This window comes from Emys orbicularis, chromosome 3 (assembly GCF_028017835.1).
Source record: "Emys orbicularis isolate rEmyOrb1 chromosome 3, rEmyOrb1.hap1, whole genome shotgun sequence".
NCBI classification, from domain to species: Eukaryota; Metazoa; Chordata; order Testudines; family Emydidae; genus Emys; species Emys orbicularis.
This window is the reverse complement of record NC_088685.1, coordinates 52864505-52874801: the sequence shown is the minus strand read 5'-3', so window position 1 is coordinate 52874801 and position 10297 is coordinate 52864505.

Genomic DNA, 10297 nt, shown 5'->3' with positions numbered 1-10297 from the left:
AATTAATTATGCAACAGACAGAAACAATCAAAGAATCAGACAGAGACCATAAAGGTAAAACAATAAAGAAGTAGAGATTTCACACCCACAACTGTTGGTAAGTTATTCCTTACCAGATGGAATGCTGTCAAACAAAGTTTTCTTTAAACATCTTAAGATCTGATTTTTTATCTGGTGATGGTGGGTACTGTTAGGAGGGGCACTTCTTAACAGCCCGATATTACATTGTTTTGATATAATTTAGAAGGAATGTGAGGATGTGACTTTCTGCTTCTTGGCTCATGGCTGTAGCTCATAGAATATCAGGGTTGGAAGGGACCTCAGGAGGTCATCTAGTCCAACCCCCTGCTCAAAGCAGGACCAATCCCCAACTAAATCATCCCAGCCAGGGCTTTGTCAAGCCTGGCCTTAAAAACCTCTAAGGAAGGAGATTCCACTACCTCCCTAGGTAACCCATTCCAGTGCTTCACCACCCTCCTAGTGAAAAAGTTTTTCCTAATATCCAACCTAAACCTCCCCCACTGCAACTTGAGACCATTACTTCTTGTTCTGTCATCTGGTACCACTGAGAACAGTCTAGATCCATCCTCTTTGGAACCCCCTTTCAGGTAGTTGAAAGCAGCTATTAAATCCCCCCTCATTCTTCTCTTCTGCAGACTAAATAATCCTAGTTCCATCAGCCTCTCCTCATAAATCATGTGCTCCAGCTCCCTAATCATTTTTGTTGCCCTCCACTGGACTCTTTCCAATTTTTCCACATCCTTCTTGTAGCGTGGGACCCAAAACTGGACACACTCCAGATGAGGCCTCACCAATGCCGAACAGAGGGGAATGATCACGTCCCTCGATCTGCTGGCAATGCTCCTACTTATACGGCCCAAAAGGTCATTAGCTTCTTGGCAACAAGGGCACACTGTTGACTCATATCCAGCTTCTCGTCCACTGTAACGCCTATGTCCTTTTCTGCAGAACTGCTGCCTAGCCACTCGGTCCCTAGTCTGTAGCAGTGCATGGGATTCTTCTGTCCTAAGTGCAGGACTCTGCACTTGTCCTTGTTGAACCTCATCAGATTTCTTTTGGCCCAATCCTCTAATTTGTCTAGGTCCCTCTGTATCCTATCCCTACCTTCCAGCGTATCTACCACTCCTCCCAGTTTAGTGTCATCTGCAAACCTGCTGAGAGTGCAGTCCACGCCATCCTCCAGATCATTAATGAAAATATTGAACAAAACCAGCCCCAAGACCGACCCTTGGGGCACTCCGCTTGATACCGGCTGCCAACTAGACGTGGAGCCATTGATCACTATCCGTTGAGCCCGACGATCTAGCCAGCTTTCTATCCACCTTATAGTCCATTCATCCAGCCCATACTTCTTTAACTTGCCGGCAAGAATACTGTGGGAGACCGTATCAAAAGCTTTATACACCTTTGAATGTAATAGTTACAGGGGAGTCGTTTCTTACGCAGGGGTTAGGTTCTGAAGTCAGCGCATAAGGCGAAAATCGCGTATAGTCAAAAGCCATTGATCACTACCCATTGAGCCCGATGATCTAGCCAGCTTTCTATCCACCTTATAGTCCTTTCATCCAGCATGTATTTCTTTAACTTGCTGGCAAAAATATTGTGGGAGACCATATCAAAAGCTTTGCTAAAGTCAAGGAATAACACGTCCACTGCTTTCCCCTCATCCACAGAGCCAGTTATCTCATCCTAATATGATTGCAGAAAAAGACCTCAGACCTTACAATACTGGGAAGTATTGGGCATCTTTAATAATAGGTGGTCCTACCAGCCCCATCTACATGATTATTTGTATTCTCTCACACTCTATCACCCCCGCCCCCTTTAATTTCTCACTCTTACTTTCTCCCACATTACACACACTCAACATCAATCTCTACAGCAGGGACCTGGCTGATTTCTGCATGCAAATGAAACAGACATTGTTGTATAAAAATCTCATAAGACTACAAACTTCTGACAGCAAAAGTTTCAAATGAAAATTAAGGTTAAAAATGAAGAAAATAGCAAGCTTACTCTGATTGCATGTTATGTTGCTACCAGGGCTGTCGATTAATCGCAGTTAACTCATGCAATTAACTCAAAAAATTAATTGCGATTTATCACAGTTTTAATAGTACTGTTAAACAATACCAATTGAAATTTATTAAATATTTTTGGATGCTTTTCTATATTTTCAAACATATTGATTTCTATTACAACACAGAATACAAAGTGTACACTGCTCATTTTATATTGTTTTTTATTACAAATATTTGCACTGTAAAAATGATAAACAAAAGAAATAGTATTTTTTAATTTACCTCATACAAGTACCATAATGCAATTTCTTTATCGTGAATGTGCAAATGTAGATTTTTTCTGTTACATAACTGCACTCAAAAACAAAACAATGTAAAACTTTAGAGCCTACAAAGTCCACTCAGTCTTACTTCTTATTCAGCCAATTGCTAAGACAAACAAGTTTGTTTACATTTATGGGAGATAATGCTGCCCTCGTCTTATTTACAATGTCACCTGAAACTGAGAACAGGCATTCACATGACACTTTTGTAATCAGCATTGCAAAGTATTTACGTGTCAGATATACTAAACATTCTTATGCTCCTTCATGCTTCAGCCACCATTCCAAAGGACATGCTTCCATGCTGATGATGCTCATTAGAAAAATAATGTGTTAATTAAATTTTGACTGAACTCCTTGGGGGAGAATAGTATGTCTCCTGCTCTGTTTTACCTGCATTCTGCCATGTATTTCATGTTATAGCAGTCTCGGATGATGACCCAGCACATGTTGTTTGTTTTAAGAATACTTTCACTGCAGATTTGACAAAATGCAAAGAAGGTACCAATGTGAGATTTCTATAGATAGCTATAGCACTTGACCCTAGGTTTAAGAATCTGACGTGCCTTCCAAAATCTGAGCAAGACGAGGTGTGGAGCATGCTTTCAGAAGTCTTAAAAGAGCAACAGTCTGATGCGGAAACTACAGAACCTAAACCACCAAAAAAGAAAATCAACCTTCTGCTGGTGGCATCTGACTCAGATGATGAAAGTGCACATGCATTGGTCTGCACTGCTTTGGATTGTTATTGAGCAGAACCCGTCATCAGCATGGACGCATGTCCTCTGGAATGGTGGTTGAAGCATGAAGGGACATATGAATCTTTAGCACATCTGGTACCATAGCTCCGGGGCTGGAGCACCCAGTGGGAAAAATTGCTGGGTGCTCTGCAACCACTGGCAGCTCCCCGCCCCAGCTCACCTCTGCCTCCACTCCGCCTCCTCCCCTGAGCACACCACGTGCCCGCTTTTTCCCCCTGGCTCCCAGCACTTGCGCCGCAAAACAGCTGTTTTGCGCGGCAAGCGTGGGAGGGATGGGGGAGGAGAGGGAACGTGACGCGCTTGGGGAAGAGGCGGGGCCAGGGCGGGGATTTGGGGAAGGAGTCCAATAGGGGCAGGGAGTTGGGGCGAGGACTTTGGGGAAGGGGTTGGAATGGGGGTGTGGCAGGGGCAGGGAAAGGGTGGAGTCGGGGCGGGGCCAGGGGGTGCGAGCACCCACCGGCACCGGGGAAAGTTGGCGCCTATGTCTGGTATGTAAATATCTTGCGATGCCAGCTACAACAGTGACATGCGAACGCCTGTTCTCACTTTCAGGTGACACTGTAAACAAGAAGCGGGCAGCATTATCTCCTGCAAATGTAAACAAACTTGTTTGTCTGAGTGACTGACTGGCTGAACAAGAAGTAGGACTGAGTAGACCTGTAGATTCTAAAGTTTTACATTGTTTTATTTTTAAATGCAGTTATTTTTGTACATAATTCTACATTTGTAAGTTCAACATTCATGATAAAGAGATCTCATTATAGTACTTTTATGAGGTGAATTGAAAAATAGTATTTCCTTGTTTTTACAGCACAAATAAAAAATATACTTTGTATTCTGTGTTGTAATTGAAATCAATATATTTGAAAATACAGAAAACATCCAAAATATTTAAGTAAATGGTATTCTATTATTGTTTAACAGTGCAACTTGATTGACAGCCCTAGTTTCTACATAAAACCATGTCTATTTCATCCCCATTATCACCTTTTTATCTAAAAGTTGAATAAAATTATGAAGGATAAAGGCAACAAAAGAAAAGAGAAATTTACTCTTTCTATTCCCCAGGAATGCGCTTAACAGTTCAGAGGCTTGTTTGTTTTCAAATGGTTGTTCTGGTTGGGGAAAGGCTTTTTTGAAAAGGTGTGTCTTACATTTCAGTTCAAATACAATCCAGCTCAGTCTAGTCTTTTCTAGCATAGAGTTCCAAAGCTGGGGTCAAGCTGCTGAGAATGCTGTGCCCCCAGCATCTAATAACCTAAGGCCATGTCTATACGTGCACTGATGCAGCTGCATCACTGTAAACTCTCCTGTCAGCTTAATTACTCCAGCCCCTGCAAGCAACAATAGGTATGTCGGCGATAACACTGTCCACACCTGCGCTTAAATCGGCATATTACGTCACTCATGGCTGGCTAATTCACACCCCTGAACAACATAACTTATGTCGACTTAAGTTGTAGTGTAGCCATAGCCTTAAGGTGGTTGCATTCAGCCCCAGAAACAGATACTTTAATCTGTAGGAGATGGAAGCATGGATCACGGTGGCTTAGATCCTCATCCAAAAGGAAAGGGTGAAGTTTCTGGTTAGTTGAAGATGGAGGAAAGCATTCCTTGATACTGTGGTAATTTGTATGTCCAGGAATAGTGCTGCACCTTGCATAACCCAGGGGCATTGCATGACTGCCAAGTCAGTGTTAATGCAGTGTTGTAGCTGTGTTGGTCCCAGGATATGAGAGAGACAAGGTGCGTGAGGTAATATCTTTTATTTGACCAACTTGTGTTGGTGAAAGAGATAAGCTTTTGAGTTACACAAAGCCAAGACCTATTGAAGAGCTCTGTGTAGATCAAAAGCTTGTCTCTTTTTCCAACACAAGTTGGTCCAATAAAAGATATTACCTCACCCAGCTTGTCTCTCTAAAGCCCGTGTTAACTTATGCAGGTTTCTGCTTGCTGTGTTCACTGCCTGGAGTTATCCTAGCAGCTATCTAAAATAGGGTTACCATATTTCAATAGTGCAAAAAGAGGACACTCCACGGGGCCCTGGCCCCGCCCCAACTCCGCCCCTTCCCCACCCCAACTCCGCCCCCTCCCCTGAGCACCCCACATTCCCCCTCCTCCCTCCCACCCTGCTGCTGCGCTGGGGAAGTTGCTTCGGCCCCCGCCGCGAAAGTTGGAGCCCGGGGAGGAGGCGGCTGCGCGCTCGGATGCCGCCCGCCGCCTCTGTGCCCCCGCAGATCGGGGGAGTTGTTAGTTTTCCTGCAGCCACTCGCACTCGGGGTCCCCCGAGCGTCTTTTGCCCGAGTGCGAGTGGCTGCAGGAAAACTAACAACTCCCCCGATCTGCGGGGGCACAGAGGCGGCGGGCGGCATCCGAGCGCGCAGCCGCCTCCTCCCCGGGCTCCGGCTGCTGCTGCGCTGGGGAAGTTGCTTCGGCCCCCGCTGCAGTGGAGAGCGGCGGGAGCCGGGAAAGTTGGAGCCCGGGGAGGAGGCGGTCCCCTTACCATGCCTCCCTATTTTCCCGGACATGTTCAGCTTTTTGGAAATTCCTCCCGGACGGAGATTTGAGGACCAAAAAGCCGGACATGTCTGGGAAAATCCGGACGTATGGTAACCCTACCTCTGACACTCACCTTTCCCTCCACTGGAGGGACTCCCCTGTCCATACCTGTCCCGGGGCCTTCCTTTAAAGAGGCATCCCCATATCAGCGGGGTCTACTTGGAAAAGATAATATTTACTCCCTTGTGTGGCTCAGCTGGGCTGTGACAATCCAACCAACCCATCATGAGTACTGTGAGAAATGAGGCACAACACTAACCAAGGCAGTGTCATTTCAGGGACTGTATGGGCCTCGAAGTTCAAACAAACTAGCTATATAAATTCATTTTCTTTACTGGCAAGCCAAATGGAAGTTTTTCTAGAAGGGTATTTTTAGAAATCTCAGTATAATGACAAATTTCAAGCTCAGTTAAATAACTTTTTTGTGAAATGATGCAGAGCACAATTAGTACAGAGATGTGAATAGTGAGAGATCCAAGCTGGTTTGCCTGATATTGTGTAAAAATGTGTGTAACTTTGATATAGAAGGCCTTGCCAAACTAATTATCGAAGCATATGCAACCATCATCGTAGGCACAGGTACTTAGCATTTGATTAGATGCTCAGAGCCGAAATCAGTATGCGGGAGCTGATATGAAAAAAGTATTTGGTCTTTAAATTTTCACTGTTGCAACAAACCATGTTCATGTGTCTTTTTTTACACGTACGACTGATCTCATGTAACAAAGTATAAATGCTGAGATTTAAAAGGAGCCACACATTTTTGGACTGGAATCCTTCCCTCACACACACTTATAATTGGGGATTCTGAGAAGAATGTCTAAAACTTAAATATTTTCACATGAATAATGTAAATTCATTTAGCCGCTATTGAAATAAATAATACTTTCCATTTCTGTAGCACCTTTCACATGAGGAAATTAAAGTCACTTACAACCATTAAGGGCCAGATTGTGAACCAATTACTCCCATAAGTACCCGCTCACCAGTGTGAATAAGGGGTTCACAACTATGCCTTACTACACTCTTGTGATGCATGTATTGTTATCTCCGTCTGCAGATGGAGAAACTGAGTAAACTTGCCTGTGTGTGGGATGAGGTCTGAGGAAAGGATGTAACTGAGAAGTACCTAAAACTTAAATCAGGTTCCTTTATAGCAAGATTATAAATATTACAAATTAAAACAAATTATTCCACCTAAAATGTTAAAGAAATAGGGCCAGATCTTTGGCTGGTGTAAATTGGCATAAGTCCATTTACTTCAATAGATCTATGTCATGATGCAAAATTTCTCTAATTCAGTGGTTCTCAACCAGGGGTATGCAAAGGTCTTCCAGGGGTACATCAACTCATTTAGATAGTTGCCTAAGTTTTACAACATGCTACATAAAATGCACCAGTGAAGTCAATACAAACTAAAATTTCATACAGACAGTGACTTGTTTATACTGCTCTATATACTATACCAGTGTTTCTCAATCTGGGAGTCGTGATTTATTTGATAATTTATATGGTAAAAATGAGAAAATAAGCAATTTTTCAGTAATACTGTGCTGTGATACTTGTATTTTTATGTCTGATTTTGTAAGCAAGTAGTTTTTAAGTGAGGGGTACTCAAGACAAATCAGCCTCCTGAAGGAGGTACAGTAGTCTGGAAACATTGACAACCACTGCTCTAATTGACCTGGATCAAGAATGTCTTTGTTTTACTTTCTATTTCTATAGTAAGGCTATTGGGATCTCAGCATTAAAATACAGTCTCAGAAGGATTTTTTGAATCATGTTTTTAAGAAATTTCATAAATGGACCACTGCACTTCCCCCAAATTAATGAGTCTGATGTTTCATTTTTTAAGACCGAAGGTCCCTGCATCTTCCAAGTATTAGAGTGAGTTGTTTTCCAGAAACGCAAAGGTGGAAGTTCATTAGCAATCTATTTGTGTGTAATACATTTTATAGTAACAAATAAAAAGGAAGTCACAACTGGTCTAGTCAAATTTGCTTCCTGCCCTCTAGTCAGGGACATATCTCCCTGCTGTCAACAGTTCTCTCCGGAAACAGCAAAAGAAAGATCCCAGATCAATCTATGAAACTGAAAAGGGTATTCCCAGAAACACTGAGAAAATGAATGCCAAGGGCTTTTGTTACACTTTACCAGGGAGATCAGGAGTGAATGCACCAAACCGAAAACTCACTGCTGCGGAAATAAACACTCAGGGCTAGACTCTGCTTGGAGACAGCAGAATCTGCTACCATTTGCTGCTCTGAGGTGTACAGTGCCTCACAGAGCTGGGGAAAGGAGGCAAGACCGTGGCTGGCAGTGCAGGAGAGAGTAAGGTGCATCGCTGGCCTCCCCTCTGAGCTGCTATGGTGCCGAGCACCCCCCTCGCTGGGCCCCCCAGGCGGGGGGTGAGGTGACACCCCCACGTGCCCCGGGTCCGGCCAAGCCACGGTGGGGTCCGTGTCCCTTTAAGAGTGGGGCTGGGCTGAGCCGAGCCGGCTGGGGGTGGCTCTGCTCCCCGCTGCAGGCTGATGCCGGAGCCTGGGCTGAGAACCAGGCTCGTCTCCTGCACCAGCTCCGGGCAAGGCTTTGCTGCGGCTCCCCCAGTCCCCCCGGTCCGAGCCGCCCCACGGTAGGGGCGGGTTGCATGAGGCAGGGCAGGACCCGGTGGGGCCGAGGGCTGAACAGGCCCGGCAGGGCGGTGCGGGGGCTGCTGGAGGGGGAAGGGGTGGCACGGCCTCAACCCCCTGGGGCTGCCTGCCCCGCGGAGGAGGCAGAGGGGCGCAAGCCGCAGCAGGACCCCAGCTCCCCGGGGGAGGGGATCTGGGGCCAGCCCGGGGAGGCACGAGCAGCCCCGGGGGTGCTGGGCGCGTGCAGGGCAGAGCCCTGGGAGAGCCCCAGCCCCGCGGCGGGCAGTGCTGCAGAGGAGGAGCCCGTGCCCCGCGGCGGACGAGGGGAGCCCCAGGCAGGGGGAGCCGGGCCGCCCGCACCCACCTCTCGCGGCCGCTCCATGCTGCTCCCGGTACCGCTTTCCGCCGGCACGGCTGCCCTGTCAGCCGCTTTTGGGTCTTTAAATAGCCATCCGGGGGGAAATCCCGGACATTTTTAGCTTTTTACAAATTCCCCCCGGACGGCTATTTAAAGACCCAAAAGCCGGACATGTCCGGGGAAACCCGGACGTATGGTAACCCTATCTAAAAGCCTTGTCTACCCTGGGAATATTTCCACCAACATTTAAAAAAACAATTGGAGCACTAGTGTAGACTTAGCTCTGGCAGTCAGAACTGTTTTTATAACTGGTTACATTACATCTGCTCTCAGTAGATTTAACTAAATTGGCTATAAAAATGGTACTGCCTGCCAGGCCTATCTACAGTAGTGCTCCAAGCAGGTTTTAAAACCAATTTGAATTTTTGAGAAAATCTCTATAATGCAGACTAGAGTTTAGGAAAAGTATCAATTGCTGACAAGTTATGTCTGAGCAGGTTTTAACCAGTTTCTGAAATAGTGCTGCACATAGTTTGTAGTTAAATTGTGTTAATCAGCTGTTCAATTGCACCCATTGCTGATGCCCATGTCAGCAATGGGTAATATTTGAGGTACACATAAGATTAGAGATCCCTTCAGCTTGCCATCTTGCTGCTGGTGCTGCTGAGATAGCAAGTATCTGAAGACCTTCCCCCCAAATCAGCAGTTCTTCTTCGAGTGCTTACTCATGTCCATTCCAATTAGGTGTGTGTGCACTGCGTGCACAGTTGCCGGAAGGTTTTTCCTTTAGCAGTACCCGTCAGGTCAGCTGTGGAGCCCCTTGGAGTCTCGCCTTCATGGCGCCGCATATAGGGCCCTGCCTACCCGCCGCCTGTCCAGTTCCTTCTTATATCTCCTGTAAATAGTTAAGAATAGTTTTTTAGTATTAGGGTAGTTTGAACCCTTGTTACCAGAGGTTCTCTCCCGGGGCTGGGGCATGCCTCGGTCCCAGGGTTTAAACCATGTGGGGAGTGCAAGAAGCTGATGAAGTGCCTGGGGGAGTCCCACCAAGTGGACAGGTGCAAAATTTGTAGAGGATTCCGCCACTGCACCAAAAGAGAAAGGGACCACAGGTTGAGGCTGCTGCTGATGGAAGCAGCTCTTCGGCCACAGTCGGAATTGAGCCCCATGGATGCGGCATCGGGCTCCTCGGCATTGGTGCACAGTGCACTGGCTTCAATCTGGGATGCAGCACGAAGGAAGGACTCTCAGGGTCAGAGACCCTCGGTACCGGCACTCCTCGGCACCAAAGACTGCTTTGCGGGCGGAATCGCAGCACCGTTCTCAGTTGCCTGTGCCACGCTGTAGCGGTCTCGGCCGAGGTTCGGCCCTCAGCGGGGCTGTGGGGTATCCCACCTCCTCGCTCTGGTCCGCCGTCAGTCCTGGTCCGGCGGTAGTGTGGGACAGCAAACACATGGTTAGGGGCTCAGGTCCTTAAGCAGGGGCTGAGCCAATAGTTCAGGAAAAGCCCCGGGCCCTCAATCAGGGCGGGGCAGCAACCACGCAGTCTGGGGCTCAGGCCCTTAAGCAGGGGCTGAGCCAATAGGTCAGGAACCCAGGCTCTTAAGCAGAGCTGAGTCAATGG